This window comes from Dermacentor albipictus, chromosome 1 (assembly GCF_038994185.2).
Source record: "Dermacentor albipictus isolate Rhodes 1998 colony chromosome 1, USDA_Dalb.pri_finalv2, whole genome shotgun sequence".
In the NCBI taxonomy this organism is placed as follows: domain Eukaryota; kingdom Metazoa; phylum Arthropoda; class Arachnida; order Ixodida; family Ixodidae; genus Dermacentor; species Dermacentor albipictus.
In genome coordinates, this window is record NC_091821.1 from 464,583,454 (window position 1) to 464,609,889 (window position 26,436).

The 26,436-nt window shown below is 46.7% G+C and overlaps 1 protein-coding gene and 3 long non-coding RNA genes across 5 annotated transcripts in view; 2 read left to right on the plus strand and 2 right to left on the minus strand.

Moving 5' to 3' along the window:
* Positions 1 to 26,436, minus strand: part of LOC135905630 (scoloptoxin SSD14-like) — a 136,417-nt gene that overhangs the window by 44,075 nt on the left and 65,906 nt on the right. The window lies entirely within an intron of this gene.
* Positions 15,933 to 19,139, plus strand: LOC139059390 (uncharacterized). Its single transcript, XR_011514132.1, has 3 exons — positions 15,933 to 16,116; positions 17,466 to 17,580; positions 18,720 to 19,139. It is a non-coding gene; the product is annotated as an uncharacterized lncRNA (long non-coding RNA).
* On the plus strand, positions 22,018 to 23,405 carry LOC139059393 (uncharacterized). The gene is made up of 2 exons (XR_011514134.1): positions 22,018 to 22,133; positions 22,178 to 23,405. It is a non-coding gene; the product is annotated as an uncharacterized lncRNA (long non-coding RNA).
* Positions 22,405 to 25,343, minus strand: LOC139059391 (uncharacterized). The gene is made up of 4 exons (XR_011514133.1): positions 25,051 to 25,343; positions 24,314 to 24,460; positions 23,972 to 24,046; positions 22,405 to 23,707 (listed from the first exon to the last, which is right to left on the minus strand). It is a non-coding gene; the product is annotated as an uncharacterized lncRNA (long non-coding RNA).

A 26,436-nucleotide genomic window follows, 5' to 3' on the forward strand; every position in this document is an offset into this window, starting at 1 on the left:
AACTCGCCGAACATTCCAGTGTAATTGTTGGTACCGCGTGGTTTCCAGAAAGTACTACACCGTTCTTGTTGTCCATACAATCAGATTACAAAACAATCGCAAGCTATGACAATCGAAATAAACGCGAACGAGACCAAACCGAGTAAACCAAACAAGTGCGAGCGAAAGCTGACGCGAGCAGCCGATATTACGAAACGAGCGGTCCGGCTGAGGCCGCATAAGAGTACGCATCGAGCGGACGGGCGGGCTCACATGACACTACCTTTTCACGCGCACTTCACTGAGGGGGGGGGGGGGGGGGGGGTTCTGTCTCACTGGTCTCCTCCACTCACTGCTCGCGTTTTTCATCGCCCGCTCCGCGTTCGCTCTCTCATCTTTCGCTGTCCTCGTTCCCTCGGTTACGCCGCCGACGCTCGCCGCAAGAACGCGCGACTAAAGCCTGCTTCACATGCAAGCGAAAATGTTGGCGAATCCTGCCGCCGCGCCGCAGAAATCAGTTTCGAGCGGCGGCGGCGGCACTAGCGGCGGGAGCGGCGAGGTTCGGACAAGTTGGAATTTCATCGCAGCGGCAGAGCGGCGGCACCGCTTCCGAACGGCCCACCTCGACACGTGACCAGCGGAGGATTAGTGCTGGAAAGCCTGCGCATAGGACTATGTTTATTTACTTGCTACGCGTGGTACAGGCAACATGCCAAGAGAGCTTTTCAACGAATTGTTAATTGCTAAGCGCAGGATATGTATTTATAAAATAAAAATTTGGGAGGCAGGGACAAAGCAGTGCTTATGTTGGTAGTCGCAAACTACCGAAACTGGCTGAAAGTCCTGTGTTTTTTGCCAGCAACACTGCTATTCACAGCGGCGGAAAACGCGCGGCGGCAATGCATGTGAAACGAAACCTCGCGAACAGCTTCGCAGCGCCGCGCCGCTGTTCGCTCCATTCGATCAATCGCTTGCATGTGAAACAGGCTTAAGAGTTGCGTTCTAGAAAAAATTAAGGAGAACATATCGCTGATGTTTGCCCATGTAGCGAAGCTTTTATGGTTTTGGAGAACGGTCCACTGAAACACTGACGCATTTCACAGCCGTGTGGATCATCGTAGGGGGCGCAATTCAGAAATGACAGAGAGAATCTTCTAAAGCCCGTTTTATCTGTCTGATGACATCAGTCACCTTTTTTTTATTTGTTAGCAGTTGAGAATGCCTTTCACCGGTTATTTCCGAAACGCAGTTGATCTTGCTACTGCTGAGAGATCCCGTTCTGACTATTTCCACGCTTTTGATTTCCTACTATGCGCATGCGTCGTAAATGACGTGGTGAACAAGGAACACAAGTAGTGCAAAACCTTTATTCAAAATGCCACAGTCGACTGGGAATGATTATATACATCAATGAAAATTAACGATGCAGGATATGTGGTCTGAATTAATCACTGTATAAGCCGATATAGGAACACATATGACGTCAGTGTGCACTTGAGCAGTCGATAGAAGTTCGGAAAAGAAACGGACGCTAAAGTGCGGGAGCAATGGTAAAAATTAGTTCGCTTTAAGTATCGACATTTATTGCATCCTTTTAGTCACTTGCTGCGATTTGTCATTCTTTGCCGGTTCGTCTCAATGCTTCTATGGGGGGGTGTTATGAAGGCTAGAGTTACTTTATACGCTACCAAAAAAAGATATATATACAGTAATGCTACACAATTCGAAGGATTGCACCTTTTGGAGTGTATATTCGTCCCGCAACTATTATCGTCATCTGCTTTGTTCGCGTTTCTTTTCTTCAAAACTCAGAGCGTTCACTGCTTTCCTGTCGAAAATTCTATGTCACGCTGATAACACGCATGCCGTTCATGACTTTGAAGTACCGGGCTCGCATCGTTAAAAAAGGAAATGCGGGTAAGACAGATGACGATTATTGTTGCGGGACAAGGTAAGCCCCAAAGGGTGTAAATTTTTTAAAAACTTTTATTAAGTGTGCACACCAAAGATGTTTACGTTTTTTTAACCACTGGCCTTGTTTAAGTAATTTCAGCTCGGTGTTTTTATGCGAAGCATATTCCGAGAGCTCAACCCAGCTCCTCAGGCGCGGCGGTGTCGCCTTGAAACCACGTGACACCGTGACGTCACGACAGAGGAGAAGTGGCTTTGGCTCAACTCTTGCAAGACGGGCTGGGTGGGAATCGAACCAGGGTCTCCGGATTGTGGGACGGAGACGCTAACACTGAGCCACGAGTACGATGCTTCAAAGCGGTACAAAAGCGCCTCTAGTGAATGCGGTGTTGCCTTAGAAACGAGCTGTTTCTAAGGCGTGCGTCTCTTGCTCAGGCGCACATTTCGTTGCCGCGCCGAACGCTGCTTTGCTCGACGCTCACCGCGTCCAATGCGGGGCGCGTAGTCGCTGCCCTGTAGCCCATTGTCTTACACCCCTTGGCGGGTCGACGGGAACGCTGTCGCGTTCCACTCTTGAAGGCGAAGCAGTAATGCATGAGTTGTTTCTTCGTCTAGCCGAACCAAATATAGCCAAGCAACAGCAGTTCACCAGGCTAAACAGTGGTTCAACAACTAAAATAAAGGCTAGTATGCTTCGCATCCTGGGCTTAACCTTACCTAAGCCACAGCCATTTTTTTTTTAGATATATCAGTTGCCTAGCATCAGCGAATCTTAGTCCCTCAGCCAATCATAGTTCTTCGGGAACATGTTATTTCTAATGTAGCATCGGCGCCGGTGCATTATTATGCACAGTCAGACTTGCACTGTTTTGCACATTATTAGTTGGAATAAACATTCGCAGCAGCACGAGGAGCAGTTTGCTACCGAAGAAATCGAAGCATTTATTGCAGAGGTGGCGCTCTCGGGTGAAAAAGGAGGGAGACAACTCTTTTGTCCACCTCTCTCCTTCCTGAATATTTAGATCACACTGTTAGCTTCGCCTGAATTGTTTCACCTCGGTGCTGGTTTATTAAAAAAACTATATGGCAGGGCGTCAGCCTATCGTGGTAGCTGGAGGCTCCACCGCTCTTTTCAACTGTGGTATATTCCTTGTGGTAGCGTCGGCGGAGAGGTAAATCACCTTCCGACTGCCAATTTGTAGGTTCACATTTCGAATCCAGGAGGAGCGGTGCGTGGCGTTTCATTTCCTTCGCTTTATTTCTGCATTAACAAATCGGAGAGCATTTCGGGTTTACTTCGGCAGACGTCAGAGATATTAGCGTAGTGATAGAATATAAAAGATATCACTAAAAACAGAAAGCGTAGCGTGCATTTTGGCTAAACACCTATCGAGAGCACGGGTAAAATTCTAAAGAATCGTTTTCAAGGCGAAGCTTTCTTTGCCTTTCCTCCAGACTTTCCGGGCACTGCTGCTGCTGCTGTGGTATTGCTTGCGCGCGCGCTGAGGTTTTTGCAATACCACCAGATGGCGCTGGCTTCCGCGCATCCTTACTTAGTATATTGAAATATCAAGAGTAGAAAGCAGACCGTTATATGAGGCCTTTTTAGACATTACAGGAGCACATGACAACGTAGACCACAACATTTCGTGGGATATTCTGGAAAGGGAAGACTTAGGCGACGATTGTCTAGAGCTTTTGAGAGAGGTTTACCTAGAAAATACCATTTGGTTTGAATGGGGAGGGATGAGGAGCGAGGAGAAAGTTTAGATCAACAAGGGGTCTGAGGCAGGGGTGCCCTTTATCCCCACGGCTGTTTATGATGTAGACGGTGAGGATGGAAAGGGCGCTAGAAGGAAGTACTATCGGGTTCAATCTCTCATACAAACAGGCGGGTACAGTAGTAGAGCAGCAGCTCCCAGGTTTGTTTTATGCGGACGACATTGCGTTGCTACCTAACAAGCAAAGTGATTTGCAATCTCCGGCTACTTTTTGTGAACCGGAAGGCAATAATTTAGGTCTGAAATTTTGTGTTAAAACGTCAGGTGTGATGGTATTCAATAAAAACAGCGAACAGACAGTGACAATACAGGGCCAGGAAATACCTCGCGTGAAAGATTACAAATACCTTGGTATATGGGTAAACGAAGGCAGCAGATATATGGAAACATGTCAAAACAGTAACAGTAAAGGGGAACAGAAATGTGGCCATAATAAAACACAGAGCGCTATGGGGATACAATATGTGCGAGGTGCTCCAGGGTATGTGGAAATGTGTAATGTTTCGAGGACTTACATTTGGACATGCAGTTGTTTGCTTGAAAGCAGAGGTACAAGCAGGACTCGATGGCAGCCAAAGGTCAGTGGGACGCCTCGCATTGGGCGCTCACGGAAAGATTACAAACGAAACTGTGCAGGGTGATATCGGCTGGGCGAGTTTAGAAGTGAGGGAAGCGTACAGTAAAATTAATTATGAAGAACGACTGAGGAATATGGAAGAAAGTAAATAGGCTGGGAAGGTGTTCAGGTATTTGTACAAGAATAACATTGAGTCACAGTGGAACAAAAGAACAAGGAAGCTTACCAGCAAGTATGTGGCCTGTATTGTGATGAACACAGCAACAAAGGACGTCAAGCGAAAAGTCATAGGAGGCTGATATATCTCATGGGTGGCGGCAATGGAAACGAAACATGCCATGAGTAACTGCTTGAGGAAGAAATGAAATCAAGAAAGAAACAATTTATGATAACTCAAAGGGAAGCTCATTACTTTTCGAAGCGAGATCAGGATGCCTTAGAACACGCACTTATGAAGCGAAATATAAAAAAACATGTGCTTGCTGCGGTAACGCTAGGGAAACGATGGAGCAGGTTTTAATAGAATGTGAAGATGTCTGCCCAGCGGTCGATTTAGGAATCACTGGCCTCCTTGAGCCACTTGTGTACAGCGAAAACAGAAGGAAAGTAAACGTGCGCAATAGACATTAGCAAGAAGCGATCGGAAGATTGGTGGAAGTAAGGAAACGACAAACAACGGAGGCGTACAAAAACAAAGTTCACAATAGGGGTTCAGAAACATTGGTTATGCGAATTCATCGCGGTTTCTTTTTCATTTTCTTTTTTTTTCTTTGTTAACATAGGTAGGACATTAGGCAATAAAATAACAAGAGCTTGGTGGCACAACCCACCACTGCGTTCCAAAGGGGGTCATAACATCTATCCATACATCCATCCGTCCGTCCGTCCATGGCGCCGCTGCGGCAACCTTTCACTGTCTGTTGCTTATGGTACGGGGCTCTGTGTGCTTTCCTATGAGAAAAAAATGCAGGTGCTAGGCTGTGATAGTGTAAACATTACAATCCTCCATAGCCTGAAGAGAGCTCTTGGAGCTGGCGTCTCAAGAGCGTGCTGTTGACGTATGCGGAAGGAGCCGTAAACACGCGCCAGAAAAATGGCTACAAAGCGTGCACTCAGCTTCGAGGACAGCCAGGCACGAAAGAAGTATCACGCAGAACAGGAGTGTGTTCGCTACCCAGGGAAACGTGGTGCAGAACGCGAATGTATGTATAAAATCTGTATATAAAATTATGACGAATAACTGAGTTACGTACAGCCCCATTATTCAATTAAACTTAAACACTTCTGCCACAATGGGACATGCCATGTTAGGCAATTATAATGTTCAACCCTCTCAGAGATTATGAACAACGATGCGCAACAACGCCTCAAGCAAACAAGTCTCTCTGTGAGTTCTGTGGACTACGCAGACAAACAGCAGCGGTGCACGCAAGGCAATGTTTAACATCAACTCGCCACCTTGCTATTGAAAGAAACGTTGAAGAAATTACACATTCGTCGCCATCATTAACGCTAATTATTGTCAATCAAAGCAAACAGCATACGAAGCTTCGCTACAGTGCGCGGGATCCGCAGATTTTTTCACGTGGGTGCATTAGTTTAACGCCATTTCCTATAGGTGTAAGGGGCTGAAATATAGACACAAGAAAGGATGCCTCACCAGGATTGGCCATGTCGAACTGGGAAGTCTAGTGCATAAAATGGCGCTAACGATTTTGCCTGCAAAGTACTACACCGCTGCGCGCCGCGAAATGAGTTGAAATTCCAAACCAAACACCCTGAAACTTTCTCATTGCGCGCGCCACGCTCCCAAACACAGAATCGACGTCAATCGTGCAAGTGCGCCTACCTAGTTCGCCGTGCTGTACGTCATTCCCAATGGGCACGTTGAGAATGATGCATGGCAACAGCAGTTATTTGTTTGATCTGTTGCTTCAATAGATGAGTTAAAGTTTACAGAAACAATCGAACCTACAAACCGAATGTCTACGTGTCTTTGTTTTACTTCGTACCGTAACAAGAGAGATTTACTCCCGTTTCGTCTGCTTGTTCCTCGGTCGTGCAATTGCGCGAGCAGAGAGCGAAACTATGCCATTTTCTACCGTGTTCCAGAGCGCGATCGTGCTCTGTGATCCGCTTGCGTCTGCCTCAGTGTTCTTGTAGCACTGACTTATACCGCTAGGCAGGTGTTTTCGTGCACAGCGAGCACAATTGTGCGATGCGCGAAATGAGACAAACGCACCACCTCGCGCCCGATACCATCAGCGGAAGCGCGCCGCGCAATAAAAAAGCGAACAAAAAAAAAAAGGCGGGGCCCGCGACGTATGCGTCACGTGACCTTCCTTCTCCGGTATGGAGAACGCAGGGAAGTAATTTCGCTTGCGGTGGCTTCACGGGGGTAAGTAGAGAGAGTGTCCATTTTGACGTGCCGCTCGCCTCTTGAATTCATAGGTTCGTGGCACTGAAATATTTCTACCTCGGCTAAAATGAACCAATTTGAACAATTCTTGCGGTAGAACGCTCCCTACAGGGTACGCAACAACTTTCAGCGTATAGCCAAACTTGCTGTGAGGCCTGGCGAAGAGCCCTTTGGGAGTGAAAATTTCCTTAGTGCGTACTCGCGCAGCTATTGCCGTCTTCACCATTTTTCTTCATAACTTGCTCTCGTCCTCTTCTGCTTGTGTGGTCACGTGCTCACCTGTTTTACAGAACTTGCTTCACCACTACCATTGGTGGCAACACGCACAGCTTTGTAAATAGTTTACAGAATGAACCTATAGTGATTTGCCCACACTCATAGCATAAACTGGGCCAAGTTTCGCTTCCAAGCTGACAAGTGTCAGTAGTAGCCTCTTGAACTCCAAGTTTACGCTGACAGATCGACGCGTCCGATCTCTTGGTCCTATCACCCTGCCACTTCTGGACAACTAAAACATGCAAGAGGACCCCGCCCCCTCCCCCCCCCCCCAAAAAAAAAAAGAAAAGAAAAGGGAACCATTTGGCTTTATGGAGTACTTTGTATTGGTACTTCGATGTTTGCCCGCCAGGTCGGTGTAGGTGGACACTTCACATGTCAGCAACCAAGCCTAGATCACCGTGAAATGTCTTATAGGGTTGTGCGGACAGTTTACCCAACCGTTGTCGCGCTACTCTTGCGAAATCACGACGTTTGTTCTGCACGCGGACAGCAAATCTCCTTGAGATTTTTATTCCTCATTGAAAAAAACACTACAAAAGAAGCACCTGGAGCGATTCAAACGAGGCTTATAGCCGCCTTCATGCTGTCGTTCTTACATGATTGTCGAAAACATTCAGCAGAAGAAACCAACAACAGCCGCTGGTACACAATCGACAAAATTTCAGAGGCTGATGGCATGAGTTGAAGCGCTTCTGAGCGAGTGCAGATGTCGCTGTGTGTGTGTAGGCGCATGACGCGATGCCACGATGTTAGTTCCGCGCCTTCTCACCCAGGACAAAAAGCAAAACAAGGAACCCTTGCTTCATTTTGTGCAAGGAACAAAAAGAAAGTCACATCGAAAGTCACCTACACCTTTTATCAAAGATCATCGCGGGAGCCGAAAATTCGTGCTATGGTCATGAGCCCCCGAAACCAAGCAAGTTTCGAGCCAATTGTGGCCGCTTTCTTCATAAAACCAAAAGAAATGCGACAAGTGCGCTTGTGTGAAAACGGTGGTCATACATTTTTTTCTTCTTCGGCGTTTGTGGAACCATGAAACGGGAATTACTTCTTAAAGAGACTGTCAATCAGCAATAAGGCGATTGAAAAAGAACGTGGAAGGAAAGCACGTAGAACAGTGGAAGGCGGGTTTTCGGTTTCTACATCATGACAGCACCGCAACTCACCCTGCTTTCATTATGTCGTGGTATTTAGCCTCTCGTCGATGAACCGGCGTTCTGGACATAAAAATATCCATCAGATTGAGCTCCGTGTGATATTGTTCTTTATGTTCAAACAAGAAGATTTAATAAAGTAAGGAGATTTACCACTGTGCACGAGGTGAGTACAGCAGGGACCACTCAATTGACAGCATTAAGCTTGAATGGCTCCATAGTTCTTTCAAACACTGGGAGAAAGGGTTCGGCAACTGCATTACTTTTACGGCAGCTAAGTACTTTTTGTCCTAAATGACAGACATATTTTTCTCTTTTGTTTGTCTTTTTCCGCAGGTGGGGGGGGGGGGGTCTCTTTTTCGTATTGAGGGACGCAAGCTCGTCTCCGGCTTTCATTTAGCCGCAGCATGTGCAGCTAGCAGAACACGGACTTATATGCCACTTTACACCTGCAGCTCACTGTTTTGTTTATTAACTCTTCGAAAGCTTTTCTTTTTTTGCAGCTGATCTTGCCGGTTCTCCTACTTTTTTTTGCCTTTTGCTTCTTCACGTTCCCGTGGCCTATATGTGCAGAGTTGGCCGATATACTAGAAAAAAAATGATGTTGTTTTAAAGGGCACAATATTATGGGGTTCTCTGTACAAAAACCCCCATATATACACAAGGCACCACGAAGTGGGGGTCTAGGGAACTTTTGACCACATGGGATTCTTTAACGTGCGCCTTAATCTAAGTAGACGGTGCTTTCACATTACGCCCCCATCGATATGCGGCTGCCGTGGCCGTGGTTCGATACCGCGACCTCGTCCTTAGCAGCTCAACACAAGTAACAACGGCGTGTTTTTTCAAAGGGCAAGCCGTATGAGGTAGCGGGATGGCTACATAAGAAATTTCAATTGAGGCTTCGTGCTGCAAAACCGAATGTGGTTGCTATGAAAACAGATACTCACAGCCTAATTTGTATACTCACGGCGTGTCGTTCAATCGCTTAAAAAATAAGAGAAACTTCTCATCGGGGCATATTATTTGTAGACTGAAGTTTTGGGAAACTTTTGATGTAAATTCGTCAAATGGCTCATTGAGGCAAAATTTGGAGGATCCTTAAGCCTCGCCTTTAAGAATGGCAGGCGATAGCATTCAAAGGTATTTGACTGCTTCTCACGCTTCCCGGCAACTGCAGCTTATGTAACCGTAAAGTTTACTGGGAAACGCTGGCGGCGAACGCTATAAACAAAGGCGAGCTTTCTGGTAGAAAAACGGCCTCTTGCATAGGCCGCGATGCGGTGGAGGCGAGCGCCATGTCTAGGTGTAGCAAGCAACCGGGCGCACAGCTTTATGGCCTTTGAGATTTGCGCGCGCCGGCACGCGGAAATCTCGGAGGCCATGGCCGTTGTATGAATGGTACAAACGTTGGAAAAGGTATCTGTATAGGGCAACAAAACAAGGACACAAGAAGAAACGAAGACGAAGACAAGCACTAACTATCAACAAGGAAAGTTACTTCCAGGATTGGTCATACTTATACCCCCAAACAACCACGTGCACACTATGATATCAACCATGTGAATGCACTTACGTACATGACGGTATGAAAACAGTCTAAAACCGATACAACAGGAAAACACAAGAAAATCTAAATGACATACGGAAAATTCAGTTCAGTCTTTATGCCAGGCGCAAATACTCCAACGCTTTCGCGGACTATGACAGGGACGGTTTGGTGATGCATTGGTCAGCGGCCGAGAGGATCTGCTTCTTTTCTATTATTAGTCTTTTACGTACGCGCTTATCCCTGTCTATAACTGTGGCATCTTCTAGGAGCGGGCGACATAGCCGACATGGTCACGTTTTACAATGAAAAGCAAGAAAACCATCGCCCGATACACTGTGACACTTATTTCCGTGCTCTCTTGAGCGCTCATTGATGCATCTTCCAGTTTGGCCTTTGTAGCATTTACCACAGGACGGCGGAATGCGATGAATCACCCCCACCGCGCATCCTACGAATGGATCTTTGTGATTCTTATCACACACCAGCCTTTTCATCCTCGTTGGGTTCGTGGTTTTGCATAAGGTACCCAGCTTATTTGGAGCTGAAGAAACAACCCGTACGTTGGCGCGACTTCCAATTTTTTTCAGGCTACGTGATATCTGGTGTACGTACGGAATCACAGCGATTTTCACCTGCTCACGACTGCTAGCTCTGGCATTCTGGCCGAGGCAATGTCTCGAGCATTCCTGTTTTAGCAATCTCTCCACCATCGACACATGGTTAGAATAACCAGCCTCCTTAAGACGCGCAGACTGCTGCTGGAGACTGGTTTTTGTTAGGTGTAGGCGTGATTTTATAAGGGAGTTTTTGAAACACATGTCGTTATGCCCCTCTTCACCAACTTCGAATTGGAAAACAGGTTTTTTAGCTCATAGCCGAGCAGGTCTTACGATCAGTAAAGGTGAATTGAACGTGAAGAAACCGAAGCTTATTGTCTGTCGACAGACACTTCAAAAGTCACGTCGAGAGGTCTCAAACACTCGCGAAAAATCGTAAAGGCATTGGCACATTTTTCTTAGAAAGACTTACTAGGGCAAGCTAAGAGCACTAAAAAATCGTCGACAAATTTAAAAGCTCCCTGAAAACCTGGTAGCCCTGTGAGGCGTACATACATATGTGCGTATTTAAATTTGCTGAGTAGAGGTTGCTAAGGACAGGAGCTAGACACGACTCTATACAAATGCCTTCCTTCTGCGGATGTGGCCTATTGTTCCACTGTACAAAAGTTGACGACAGGTACAAGTGTAAAAATTCTAAACACCTTTCTACTGAAACACGTGCTTCCTGTGAAAACCTGTTGGCGCCGTATTTGTCAATGTAGTCTATCCTTCACACATTGAATAAGCCCATTGTGCGGCATGGAGTAGTATAATTACTCAACGTCAGCGGAGAGGGCCTTGAAGGTTTTTTCCGCGAGACACCTAACAAAATCAAGGACTTCGCCAGAACCTTTCACGAGAAACGGGTCATCAATCTCGAGAATGTTCAGCTTTGAAAGAAGGTACATTACAGCTTGCTTCTGCCAGGTGCTCCTTTCGGAAATTATAACTCGAAAAGGAACATCTGCCTTGTGCATCTTAGCATTAGCAAATCCAGTCTCCAGCAGTAGTCTGCACGTCTTAAGGAGGCCGGTTATCCTAACCATATGTTGGTGTCGGTGGTGGAGAGGTTGCTAAAACAGGAACACTCTAGAGATTGCCCCGGTGAGAATGCCAGAGCTAGCAGTCGTGAGCAGGTGAAAACCGCTGTGATTCCGCACGTGCACCAGGTATCACATAGCCAGAAAAAAATTGGAAGTCGCGCCAACGTACGGGTTGTTCTTTCAGCTCCAAATAAGGTGGGTACCTTGTGCGAAACCACAAATCCAATGAGGACGAAAAGGCCGGTGTATGACAAGAATCACAAAGATCCGTTCGTAGGATGCGAGGTGGGGGTGATCTATCGCATTTCACTGTCATGTGGTAAACGCTACATAGGCCAAACTGGAAGATGCCTCAACGAGCGCTTAAGAGAGCAGATAAATAAGCGCCACAGTGTAGCAGGTGATGGTGTTCTTGCTTTCCAATGTAAAACGTGTGCATGTCGGCCATATCGCCCACTTCTAGAAGATACCACTATTATAAATAGGGATAAGCGTGAACGCATAAGACTTAAGCCCCAACCACTGGCACGCGTCGGAAAGCTTCGGCACGCGTCGAAGCCTCAAAAGCGTCAAAAGCGTCGGTCGGGAACACGGCGAAGCGTAACGACGCGCAGCGATTATGTCTACTGCTGATACTAGAAGTTCACCGACGCGTGGCGAAGCTGCGCCGGCGCGCACCAATGAGAGGCTGCGACGCGTCGCAGGCGTCAACTAATCGAAGGCTGCGCAGCCTCCGGATGCTATGCCTATAATGGCAGCCCAAGCGAAGGCGCCGACACCAACGATCGTCCGAGTTTTTTGGACGCACGACGTGCGCGACAGTGTTCCTGAAAGACACTGTTGTAATAGTAGGCCGACAACGACACGACCAACCGACCGACGACCGTGGGTTGTGGCAGTACGACGTGGATCCGAAGCGACTTCGAACGACGCCGACTAATCCAACCTGCCCACAGGGTTCCGCCGGGCTCGGTACGATCGTCTGCTAAAGCAGCCAACCGAATCACGATTGCCGCAACGTCTGTGCTTGTTGTATGTGTATTTTGCTGTGCCCAAAACGAATGGAGGCATGTTTACGAGCTCCGAAGTCTGGACAATCAGCACTCACCTATCGCCGATTTTGTTTACGGTACGCGTAGGCCTAGCGCGTCCATCGAGTTCGTAACTGGCGAGTGAAGGAACCCAGCTGAGAAACTCTGTAGAAGGAAATTAATTTTCAGGTCCGTTTGGTGCTGCAGTCATTTAAAATATGGCACTCCTGACTTCGTGTGATGTGTGATGTGGTGAATGAACCATGTGGAAGTTCAGTTGGTCAGCCGCGGCGTGTTTCGTGTGGTGTCGGTTGACTCAAGTTTAACGGGCAAGCTCTGCACTGTTTCCAGTGGTAAAGATAACTTCCGAAAGCAAAAGACACAAGTAGCCGAACTATTGGAAGTACTTACATAATCAGCCGTGCCGCCTGTTTCAGCTGACACTGCTCTCTTCTATTCGGCATGTGAAGCCAATTCAGTACAAGGTCACTGTACTGATTCACTCACTTCTTTCAAGTGCGTCCGTCTTTTGGGATAGTTGGGCATAAATCGCTCGTGTAACAATCAAGAACACTGACGCACTGAAGCATACGTGACAACGCAGTCATGTTTGAGTCAGTTTGTCCTTATAGTTGAGCACTGCAAAAAGAAATTATCTGTTTGCAACGTGTGCCCTGTGTGCAGTGCATAGCGGGACCTGCATTATGCAAGACCTATGCATGTAGCAGCGTATACCACGATTGCTTCGATGCCCACTTCAGAAGCAGCAAGTACTGAGTCAGTGGAACTGCAATTGACTTTTTACCTCACTTTTTGTTTATGGAAAGTGTAGATGGTGTGAGTGCATTGTGGGGAAGGTGAAAAGGTGTCATCAGTGTTTTGTGCAGATGGTATGCTTAAACCGCTGGAATCCCTTCAGCCTCTACTAAAATGTTTCTTGCTACGATACTATAAATTGTAGTCAGGACAAAGATCTACTCAAAACCTGTAAAATTTTGCACCATGGGCTTAAACCAACTCGCTCACATCGCTATTCTTCTTCATGGCGGCTGGAACGAGCATAAACGCAAACATTACTCGCAGCGTAAAACTAGAAGAATCGCTCAGGAGCGTTCAAATGGACGTTGGTGCTTTCATGTTCACAACTCAGTAACTAGGTGCTTCAGAAAATAATATTGTTACGGGAAGGAAGAAGCGTGCGTCTATTTACAGATGGCTTTTGATGGCTGAGCCAACAAGCGTAGAGCAGCGATACTGCTAAACTCTTCTTCGTCGTCGTCAAGACCACCATCAGCGTCCTCTTCCCACATTACCGACTGTGACATGACCCCCGTCGAAAAAAGCACATGATTGGTGCGGCTCGTTGGTCTGAGAAAGGTAAGGTTTGAGACGGCTGACGTGGATGATGTCAGAGAGAGGTGAAGGCACCGTGGCATTCAGCGAAGACAGTTCATATGTGACAGGGGTCACCTGGTGAAGGATGCGGTAAGGGCCATAGTATCACGAGAGGAATTTCTCAGAAAGACCAACACGCCGAGTTGGATACCGAGCTAGCACAAGAGCACCCGGTTCGTAGTTCACTTCGTGATGGCGCTGGTCGTAACGGCACTTCTGGCATGTCTGTGCAGCAGAAAGACGAATGCGGGCAATCTGGCGTGCTTGGGTTGCTGTGGCTATTACATCCTGAGTGTACTCTGTCGGTGAGTCGAGTGTGGTCGAAAAGAGAGTCTCGAAAAGCAAAGTCGGCTCACGGCCGAAGAGGAGATAAAAGGGTGAATAGCCAGCTGTGTCGTGGCGCGAGGGATTGTAGGCGAACGTGACAAGTGGTAGAGCAATGTCCCAGTCACGATGATCGGAGGAAACATACATTGCTAGCACGTCAATCCGCCTTTTGCGATGCATTGTGGCGCCACTGTGCGGTGGCCACGAGAAACGATTTGGCAGGCGCCGCTCTCGCTGCGACAGACAGCCGCCGCACGCGAGACACGTGTGCAAGCAAGCAGCGTGTGAGTGAAAACCGCAACAACGTGTGGGCACAGTTTGTCGCCGTCCGCTAGCCATGGAGCCCACTGGTGACTGCTTTGTACCTGGAGGTTTCTTCAGCGTGACGAACGGCTGGAAAAAGCGCTTCGGTAACGTCAAAATACCCACGGAAGCGCAGCTCGAAAAACACATGGTGTCGAGCGGAGCGCGCTTCGCGCGACAGCAAATGAAAGGAACGATGTTCCAAGAAGAAGGATACGTGCGCAACGTCATGTACAACGACGTGTCAGCAGAATCCACGTGCGGACTTTTGCGTAGTATCTGCCTACCGTCAATGAAAGGCGGCTGTTACATCGTGCACGCCGCGATTTCCAAGGCGTCGGGCTCCATCCTGGCTGGTCATTGCCTCTGCCCCGCAGGGTGAGCAAGCTTTCTATTCTACATCTGGAGCGCGACCTGCATGAACCGCGTGCAGGACATTTAAGTCTGATGGGTTAAATTTTGGAATTCATAACTATACCGGCCCTGCCGTTTTGGGCTAGCTGTTTGCTTATATAAAGGTACGGTTGCCTAAATGTTGAAAAAATACACATACTGTAAATGAAGAAAGCGGGGAGTTCTTGTTTTTGCGCATTTGCATGTATACCGATCGACACGGTCGTGCAGCATACCAATTTGCACTTGTCTGCAACCGTACACAGCCTTGGATTGCCGGTATCACACAGTACACTATTTAGAGGCATATAACGAGAATGACTTCCAAGTTTGGCTGTTTACTGTAAAACCGCTAGTTGTACCTAACTTCGTGCCGGCATAGCTGTCTGACAAGCCGCATCGCATCGTTCAATGATGCTGTTAATGTGTGCACATGGTGTTACAAGGCCAACGCGCGAGTGGTGGTGTGCGGCTCATGTCTGAGATTGGCGCATGTATTTCACGTTGAGTGACGTGAACTTAAACCCGTTCTTTCGAATTCATAAACACTTGATCCCATCTTTTCCTTGATGAATACCTGTTGAGCATGAAAACTCATCTCCTCTTCCATTTTATTCTTGCAGCCTGAGCGGCACATGCCAACATTTTGTTGGGTCAATCCTTCATGCCATTCACTTGGCGCAAAAGGATGCGGCAACGTGCACGGAAGTTCCATATGCTTGGATTGTTCCTGCCCAAGGTAAGAATGCTACTACTTAGCAAGCATTAGTTAACATAGGAGGCGGCAAAAGTGCCTAAAAAATCTGTGATCACACTTCCGGCCCCTTTCTGCAAACGGTTCTTTGTGGCACCATGTTGACCATTTAACGTGTTGTAAAATTGTTTGCATTCGTGGTAGCAGCTGTTGAATATCAACTCATTCACACAGCTACATTGTTTACAGCGTACATGAGTATTGGTATGTGGACAAATATAGGCTACTGGTTTTAATTAAGAACACATATTGGTGTCGCTTCATAAATTCTTAACTACAAGACCTGCATAGAGAAAAAATAATCCCAAACTGCAACATTTAATTTTCTTACAATGGATGTGGTCGTTGGCTAAACATCACAGGAAGCACTTAAAATTTCGTTATTGTACTTGTACAAACAAAACTTTTTTTTTCAGTCAAACAGCATGAGCCACCTCTGCCTCTGCAAGACATCACTTTTCACACAAGGAAACATGAAGGTGCGAAAAGGCGGCGGTTTGATCCACTGCCAGGGCTCTCACCGAGTGACCCATCTCTGCTTGCTGCCGATCTCGAAAAGGTGGCAGCAAACTGCCTGCTTCTCCGTTATATGAGCAAAGAAAACTCAGGAGAATCACTTGTAAGTGCTACACTTAACTCTACATGCTTGTGATCTGTTAAAATAAGAGTTAGCAGTGTTCCATCAGCATGTGACGACAGACAGGAACAGTTTGAGAGCCCCTTTTACTGTGCTTTTATGCGAAGTACAGTTTGCATCAGTATAACACTAATGTCAGTAGTGTTTATGTATGGTGACTTTCTTTTTTATCTCACTAAACAATCTGCAAGCTTAGCAATGAGATGATGCAGCAAACCTGTGATGTAAGTCTTGGTTAATTGAGGCAACTAAACCTCTTTAAAGCCAAAGTTATTTTAAAAATTCTGGAAGAACCTATCTCGTGATGACTGAAATAATTCGAGAGCATTCATGCACATACACACTGTTAAACTGACACAAACATCTGTTCAACTTCCATTCTATAGCTTGTCTTGTCCATGACAGCAGTAAGGGACTGTGAATTCCAAAGTGTGATACATTTAAGGGCTTTCAAATGCTGTGTGCCTTTACAAAAGACAAGACCTTTGACGCCTCCTGTAATACTGTAGGTATCAAGTCGGTGATGAACTCCCCAGTGCCTGCTTCATAAATTCTTATAGCCACATGTGATTCACATAATTATCATGCGAGACTGTCCAATCACCTGCAACTTATGCAGCAAAGCATGTGAGTATAGCATGCTGGGCAAGTCTTATTAAATTATCTGTACATAGTTTCCTTAGTTACGTGTATTAAGTGTCCCTTGATTTTTCATACCATGCTTTATAGCTGAATGGAATAACTTCTCTACACAGAGCTGCTGAACCTAATTTTAAAGAATTTTAAATCTTGCGTTGGCATATCTGATGTGCAGTGATTACTGTTTACCTCTACGTATGGCTTGAGTTTTTTATATCCCCTTCTGCAACATGCACATTATTGCACTTTCATATTTACATTTGCTCTTGATTTACAGCACATGTTAGCACGAGTTCATGTCACTGCATCTGAATGTTTTTTTTTTAATTTTCTAATGCTAGTAAGCTTGTAGTTTGCTTACTTTCAAAACTGTTCTTTGCTCACCCTGAAAGAAGGCATTTAGAGTACGAATAAATAAAATGTGAAAAATGATTCAGAAGTACAATACTGAGTTTGCTTGTTTAACAACCATGCGCAATAAGGCATGCCAGGTATGAGACCACAATCTGAACCTATTTTGTTGCGCTTCTCACCACTGGCGCAATATGATGCTGTCAAAGGCCTGTTTACAAAATCCTCAAATCTTTACTATGCTGCTTCGTATATTTCAAGCTGCACTACTATTCAAGGTAGTCACTAAGCTGACATTTGCATGTTATCTGCGCTGTCTAATGTAAAGCACTATATTCCAGGATGAACACAGTCCCAGTGAAGTGGCACCAGAAGCTTCAGACACTCCACTGGTCCCAGACATTGAAGACATCCACAGTGAGACCTGTCAAAGACTCATACAAGAGAGGTTTGATGGTAAGAAAGTCCACTTCCTTGTTTATTACTTTTTTCGCAACTTTTTGTCTTGGCACGTGTCATTCTGAGGCTGTCTCATTTATATAAGAATGCCCACCTATGTCTCTGGGCATCACCTTCACAAGTATCCCACTGAGCAGCAGATAATGCAGCAGTCACTTTTAGACTTAGTGTCTTGTCATTTCTTAACTTTTACAGGGCTGTCGCATAACTCGATGTGTGTGAGCACCCACAGGGTCCTCAAACATATCTGCTTCATCTATGGCATGTTTGTGAAGCACTGTGTGAATGTATAATGGATGTTCCTTTAGCATGAGTCCATCACCTGGATTCATGCACGGCATTTGTCATATATATATGTTGACTGTTTTAGCAGTGCATGGAATTGAAAGCATGCACATTTGTCTTGCTCTTCTTGTTTTTAGGCATGTTTAAATACTTGCAATACTGAACCAACTCTACGATTTAGCTATGTGGACCAGCATAATTAGCGAAAAAAAATAAAACATAATGAGCACATGCAAGTTACAAGCTGCAGAAAAATTCTTATGTCACTGTGAAAGTAAGCTGTACAATTTTGTAGGAGATTAGTATCTACCTACATTTTAATCGTTGCAATATGCAGTTGTGTCATTTGACACAACCTAAGTACTTTAGCCTCTTTGAGTAGGCCTGTAGGGGTTTCTTTGTAGGAGTAAATAAAAGCTAACCTAATGGTATTAAGTTTCTGACAAGTGATTCAACATAAAAGAAAGTAAGGTGTGCAAACACCAACAAGAGAACTAGACAACATGGCATTTACTTAGTTTGGTTCTCTTGTATCCATGTTTGCATGCGTTACTTTCTTTTAGTGCGATTCGCTACCAACTAGCTGAACTTTCTCTCATTTTAAACTTCATTTCTAGTACACTTAGCTCCTATCTGCAGTGTTTGTGTTGTCTGGTTCTCTTGTGTCCATGTTTGCACCCCTTACTTCCTTCCACGATGAATACCCACCAAATAGCTCAACATTGCCATGACAAGTGATGCTTTGTTGACGTCATGCTACTTCTCATTGCTTTAATACAATGTATTGCTTGCTGTACGACTTGTAAAACGGATTCTAAACCTATAAATTAACAATACTGTTTTTTTTGCAGCTATACAGGCCCTCTCGGTGGACAGCAGAGCAGTTGTTCTCGAGTCAACGATTGGACAGGCCGCAAATCCAACCTGGCACATGGAGCGGATTGGTCGGCTAACTGCCTCAATGTTTAAAAGAATTGTGCGGTGCCGGAAACCTGACAGTATTGTTAAAGAGATACTTTACCCGCGGAGCTATAAAACTGAAGCCATGCACTATGGAAATGTGCACGAGCCAGATGCCGTTCAGGCATATGAACAGCTAATGGCCTGCATGGATAAGACCATAACTGTGGGATATACAGGCCTGCACGTGCATGCTGAGCATCCGTTTATTGCTGCATCCCCAGATAGACTGGTATTTGAGGGCAGTGACATGGGGCTGCTAGAAGTTAAATGCCCGTTTTCTTTCAAAGGAAAAAGTATCGAAGAAGCTGCAGCTTCTCCAAAGTTGTGTTGTAGGGCAACAGGTAATGAAATTACATTGAAAAGGGAGCATGAATACTATTATCAGTTGCAGGGCCAAATGGCAGTGACAGGACTTAGCTGGTGCGACTTCGTTGTGTGGACTAATGCAGCATCCATTGCATCCTCCTTACACGTCGAAAGGATTTTCTTTGATGAGGCCATGTGGTCTCAGGAAATATTGCCAGCACTACTGCATTTCTATAGGAATGCTGTGCTAGCTGAGGAGCTGACCCAGCGAATTAGAAGAGGGCTTCCCCTGTATAGTTCTGCCAGGTATGTTGGCACTGCCAAAAGGAATCTGAAAACCTGCAGAAAGCAGGAGCCCCCTACTGCAAAAATATGTACACCACAAAGAGAATGAAGTCATTGTCAAGGAGGTGGGACAAAACAATGGCCTGATACGGAAGGGCGTATGTAAGTCGGCTAATTACGAATGCGTGAACCAGGCTGATGGTCTCTCCCTTAGTTAGGCCGTCTCTGCTTCTTGCCACTCTCCTTATCATTCTGGCCACGTTTCCTGTGACCGCCTTTAGTTTTTGTAGGGTGTGAGATGTTCCAGCATTCTGCTGTATCCCCATCCCCAATATTCTGAGTGTCTCCACTTCACGAATAGGCACCCCGTCGAGAGTCAAAGTGAGCGGCACCCAGTCCTTCTTTCTTGCGTACTTCGCACGCACCCGAATGAATTCCGATTTTTCGGGTGCGCATGCCATGTCCGCCGCCCTCGCGTATTCCACGACTGCGTCTATGGCCTTTTGAAGGGTTTCTTGCTTGTCCCCATAGGACCCCTGGTGAGCCCAGAACGTGATATCATCGGCATATATCGCACAACCGAGATTCGGGTGCTTATCTAGCTCCAGGGCTAGCTTTCTCATCCCTACATTGAATAGCAGTGGGGAGAGTATAGCTCCCTGGGGGGACCTCTGTCGGGACAGTTGAAGGTGTCGGACCTCGTGGAGCCTAATCCGATTGTGGCCGTGCGGTGGCTGAGGAACGAGCGCACGTAGTTATAAATTCGCGATCCACAGTTCACCGCGAATAGCGTGGTGGGAGATGCTGTCGAAGGCCTTTTTGATGTCCAATGCCAGTACAAATTTATCTTCCGACCCTCTGTTGGGGTGCAGGACCTCGTGCTTTAGTAGTAGAAAAATGTCCTGCGCTGACACGTGGGGTCGGAAACCGAACATGTTGGAGGGGAACATGTTGTTTAGCTCTATGTGGTTCGAGAGCCGGACCTGCACAACCTTTTCAAAGAGTTTCCCCGCGCACGACGTTAGGGAGATGGGTCGAAGGTTGTTGATGTTACGAGGCTTACCTGGTTTTGGAATAAGAATAATTTTTGCTTCCTTCCATTCTTTTGGAAGGACGCCGTCCTCTGTCCAGACCGTGTCGTTAAAGAATTTGGTCAAGCTCTTTAGCGTGTCATCACTTAGATTGCGAATCATTGCGTTCGTGACCTGATCTACCCCTGGGGTCGTGTTTTTCTCGAAGGAGTGTGCCGCTGCGTAAACCTCTTCAAAGGTTACGGGGGCGTCCAGTTCCGGTTGGTCCTGACCTTCGTAAACGGGTTTGGTGGATTGCCCGGTCGGTACAGTACCTACGTATATCTCTTTAATTTTGTCTATGATGTCAGCTTCCCGACCTTCAAACTCGTTTTCAAGCAGCTTAAGTGTGCGATTCGCGACTGTTTTTGTTCCTCCCGGGTCAATCATACTTCGAAGAATGCGCCATGTTTTCTTTGTAGTCAACGTGCCCCGAAGCGAGTCGCTGAACTGACACCAATTGCTGTCGCTTAGCTTTTGTGCGTATTCGTTAGCTTCCTGCGCTAGCTGAGCTATCCGTATCCTGAGTTTACGATTAAGCTTCTGCCTTTTCCACCTTTTTGTGAGGCCTCTCCGGGCTTCCCAGAGATGCAACAGGTGACGATCCACGGCTGGAGCCTCCGTTGTTTCAATTGTTTTGGTGACCCTAGAGTGAATAACTCGGATCTGCTCGGCCCATTCTCCTACGTCTGTTATGCTGCCGATTGTTTTCTGTTTTTCACGAAATTTGGTCCAGTCGGATAGCCTTGCCTTGCCAATAGCTCTTCGAATCCTGGCTGCATTAACCGATATGCTTAAGATATAGTGATCACTTCCTAGGTTTTCACCTAGGTTCGTACATCGCGTCTCACTTTCGTTGTTGGTGAACGTGAGGTCGGGGGAAGTGTCCTGGGACACGCTGTTCCCGATTCGCGTTGGGAGATCCGGTTGAGTTAGCTGAAAAAGTCCGTAGCGCGTTAAAGTCGCCTAACAATATTAATTTGTCCCTACCTTGAGCGAGTCGCACCGCGGTGGCCACCACGTTTCCAAAATCCGCCTGTTGTTCTCTGGGAGAACTATAAACGTTGACAATAATTGTTTTAGGTTTGCCCCTTTTCTGCGGCCAAATCGTGATTATCTGGTGCTGAATAGGTTCCCGGAAAAAATAATTTACGCTAATCGCGACATCCTTCTTGGCAAAGGTGGCTACTTGAGGGTAGTCAGGGTGAGCATAAAGCTCGTAGCCTTTGAGTTTTTGATTTTGTTTCCCTATTTCCTGAATACAGATAACGTCGGGAGGGATTGGCGCCGATTCTATGTAGTGCGTGAAATTAGCCAATTTAGAGCGTAGCGTGCAGCAATTCCATTGCCAGATTTCAATGTGTCCGCTCTTTGTGTTGCTTGCCATATTATCCATGGATATTACTGTCGCTATCAGTGTGCTCTATAGCTTTCGGAGTCCTGGTAGGAGCTCCCGGACTTTGACTGACCCTCTTTCGGGGGATGGCTGCGGCTTTTGTTTGCACATCTTCTACCATTCGTTTGAGTTTGTGTAGCTCTGCGAACATTAGTTGCATGTTTTGTGCTAACTGTTGCAGCGTTAACGAATGAGTGCTGGAGGCGGTACTTTGTTGCAGTGATGTTTGTGGTGGTGATTTGGAAGTGTGGTCCGCAATTTGTGTGATGTTTGTGGTGGTGATTTGGAGGTGTGGTCCGCAATTTGTATGGGTTGCTGTGATGTGCTGTTGTTTGCCGTGCGCTTAAAAGCTTCAAACTCGGCTCGTAGCTCGGCTAAACTGTTTCGAAGTATTTTGTTTTCTATGGCAAAATGAAAAGAAATAGCATGGCCTAAGCAAATTGTGTAGCATTGGTGATAACTATAGCCGTTACGTCTATAGACATAACAAAATAAATGTGCAGTGTACATGGAAGATAACTGAAAAAGCAGTATCATTTATTCAGAGATGGAAAATACAAATTTCCTCAGAAGGTAGCACAGTAGACAGCGTCGTCGTAAGTACACGTGATATAGTATGAGAGTACACTGTTGTTACACAGTCTGGTCTCTTCTGGTCATAAGCATGGTAAAGGAGGCTCATTTGAAGTAGAGATGTGCGAGCTGGCTACTTGTTCTCATTATTGATTGAAATGATTGGCTGTAGAAAATTGCACAAAAAGGCGCAAGTCCTAAAAATGCTGTCAATAATGTCGAGCATGTTGATTGGCAGTGGTTTGTCTAAAAAATGAAATTCTTTGATACGTCTTATGACTCGCTCAACATGGATCCTAGCGCCAGCTATTTTTCGGGTGGCAATCACGTCACTAGCTGACAATTGGTTCCCCATTTTAAATGGTGGCATGTGGATTTGAATAGATGGTGGAAAAGTGCCCTCCAACCTAAAGCCTTTGTCGACCATCACACCGTCCCCCGCATCTAATAAACCCAGTAGGCCCGATTTTTCGACAACTTCGCTATCACTAACATGCCCACCCCACAAATCTGGCACAAATGAAACGTAGCCATCTGGTGTTACCCCAACAAGTGCTTTGAACGTGTTATAATGCTTGTACGAGGAGAAAGTATGCCTCTGTGCCTGTAGTTTTAAAGGTCTTTGGATTCTCACCTCTGTGCAATCAAGGATGACTCTAGTGTTTGAGAAGTCACTGAATGCCATTGGCATGTGCCTTTTGATCTCTGCTAATGTGGGAAACCTTGTCAATGCTGAGAGCTCTTTATCGAGAAAAATTACCCATGTACAAAAGATGCGACTAAGGCATGACTGAGAAATTCCAAAGATTCGAGCCACTTCCTTGGCACAAACACCAGTCCTGAGCCTATACAGCACCATGAAAAGTTCTTCGCGCTTGGAGAGCTGTCTTTCCTTTGCTTGTGTTTTTCCTCCATCCCAATAAACCATGCGTTCTGCATTTTTTTTCAATGTGCTTAAAGAGTGCTTCAAACTGTTCCTTACTTTGCAGTCCTGTATAAAACTTAAAAGACGATTTGTGAATAGTATCCACAGAAAACGTGCAGCGTTTTAGCTTTCTGCATTGCAGTTCTAGATCCCTGGCTTTCCGTTGTAATGCCACATTTTCAGTTAATAGGTGGTCAGTGTTCTCCTCTCTGCTTAAGGGCGTTGGCTCTAGGACCTCCTGTGGCTCAGTGAGCATTGGGGATGTTGCAAGCAGCAAGAGTGCATCAGCTGCTCCTTCCTCGTCGAATGAAGAGTCTGCACCTGCATTTGCATCAACAAATGCAATAAAGTGACGCTATTGCTTTAGACACAATTCATTGAACACTGACATTTACTCTGAGCATTCGCACCTTGTGCGGAGTGCACAACTCTAATGACCTGGTCACCTGAAAGCAAATTATGGATAATTCATATGTCGCAAACGTGCAAGACTCGCAATGAGCAACATAAGGTGAGCCTCAGAAAACATTTCCAGCTGCATAATGTGACAGTGTGCTTGCCATTAGTTCAAAAGCCACTGCTCACCCTGAACACAGGACGTGTCTGGTTCCCCATCACTGTGACCTTTACAAGTTCCTCCTTGACCTGAAACCTCTGTACCTGTGACGTAAAGTGAGTAATAAAATAGTATGAGTACACACAAAAACGCATGACTCGGATAGGGCATGAAGTGTAGTTCTTAGGGCAAATATCACGTTTCACCACTGCATATATTCCTTTATAGTGTGCCATAGTGCTTGGCGTACATACACAGGCAATGGGGAGGCCAACAGAATGTCAGTTTGCATACGTGTTTTACCCACATAAAGTATATGTACACCTACAAAAATGCCAGAAAATGGCCAGTATGCCCAGAACCGGTGATACCTGCTGTTGGTCGAGCGCCTGTTTTCCTCTTGGAACGCGCCGCGGTACGAACATGGCGGTCGACCGCGTCCTTCTTTCTGAACTGGTCTGTATACACGAACAGCGTCGGTATGAAGTCCGGATGTCTGGGTGACAGTGAAGGTGCCCCTGGAATGTGTCCGTTACACAATAAGACGCGCCACTCGACTCCAGAAAGCGCAGCACGGGAAAATGAGCCATAGTACAAACCGTACTACATCGCTATTCGCTGAACGAACATAAGCTTTCTTCAAGAAATATTACTATACTCGGTGTCGACAAGAATGATGAAACGACAAATAGCAGCGATTGCTAACTAGCACCATCAGCTACTTAAACAGTGCACGCCGTTTTCAAATCTGCCCGGCAGTGCAGGCGCGCTTGGCTCCAACGGATAACTACGCCGACATCACGAGCACTCGCTGAACGCTTATGAAGTAGTAAAAGTGTGCACGGTGTAAAGTTGCTAAAGACGGCGCTCTAGCGGCGGCCGCACAGAGATGACAGCAAAAAAACAAAGTAAAGCACAACGCGGCGGCCGCACAGAGATGACGACAAAAAAGAATTTGAAAAAAATAAAGCACCGCGTTTCACTCGGCCGGCTCGCGCGAGCAAGAGATCGTTTGTTTCGCTAGCTCAAACACATTTGCGTCTTTCTCGAGATTATTCGTATGAGTCAGTAACGACAAAAACAGAGAACTACGTATGTGGATGCATACCTGTCACAAAGTGCTTCCCGCAGAGTCGAGATGCTGCTGACGGCTGCCATGGACGCCCTTGCGCATCTTGCCGCTTCACAGCCCTAATCCAGGCTTCACGGCGCTGTCGATCTCGTTTTACCGACGGAAATCGGAAAAACCGCACTGTCCTGCTGGGACTGTCACGTGAACTGCAGCCGTACGCGACACACGACATTGGCATCGCGCCAAATTTCGATGTCAATATGTTAGGAAGGCGTGCCGTGCGCGCGGCAGCGAGAATAGCGCAGCTGAGAATTGCAGCGCCTGCCCCGGCCGTCCGCCGTCTGCTCTAGCGCCTGCCAAATCGCTTCGCTCCTCAGCCGCTAGGGCACTGCGCATGCGCAGTTCGGCGTCGCAAAAGGCGGATTATTGTGCAGTTCAGGCGTTCGGTACGACCGTTAGTTTGAGGATGGTAAGCGGTAGTAAGTTTGTGTTTATTAGCAGATGTAGAAGTAGGTCGTCTGTGATTTTGGCAAGAAAGTATCTGCCGCGATCGGTGAGAAGTTGACGAGGTGCACCGTGGTGAAAGATAACGTCGTGAAGCAAGAAATCAGCGACGTCTGTAGCGCAGCTGGTCGGTAGGGCTCTAGTATTGGCATAGCGAGTTGTGTAGTCCGTAGCGACGGCAATCCACCTATTTCCGTTCTTTGATATAAGGAATGGTCCGAGGAGATCAACGCCAATGCGAAAAGAAGGGTCGGCCGGTATATCCAAAGGCTGCAGCAGTCCGGCAGGAGGCACAGCTGGTCTTTTCCGGCGTTGACACGACTCACACGCGGCAACATAGCGCCATTTGAGACGGGGCCAGAAAAACCGTCGCCGAACTCGGTCATAGGTCCACGTGACGCCAAGGTGTCCAGTGGTGGGAACGTCGTGCAGTTGCTGCAGCACAATCTGTTGCAGATGAGACGGAATGACGGTTAGGAGCTCGGGCCCGTCGAGGTGCATGTTGCGGCGATACAGGATGCAATATTGTAGAACGAACATGTGAAGGGATGGGTCAGACGGATTAGAGAGCAGGCGTTCGATAATGGGGCGTAACGACTCATCGCGTCGTTGTTCAGCGCCAATGTCTTGCAAGGCAGAGAGCGAAAGAACGCAGAGCAGTGCGACATCCACTAAACCGTCCGGTACATCGACGGGATGACCAGACAGGCAGTCGGCGTCCTGATGTAGACGACCCGACTTGTAGACCACAGTGTATGCGTATTCCTGCAGCCGAAGGGCTCAGCGACCGAGGCATCCGGTGGGATCCTTGAGGGAACAAAACCAACAAAGGGCGTGGTGGTCGGTTGTAACTGTAAATGGTCGACCATATATGTAGGATCGGAACTTGCCCACAGCTCAAATGAGGGCAAGGCACTC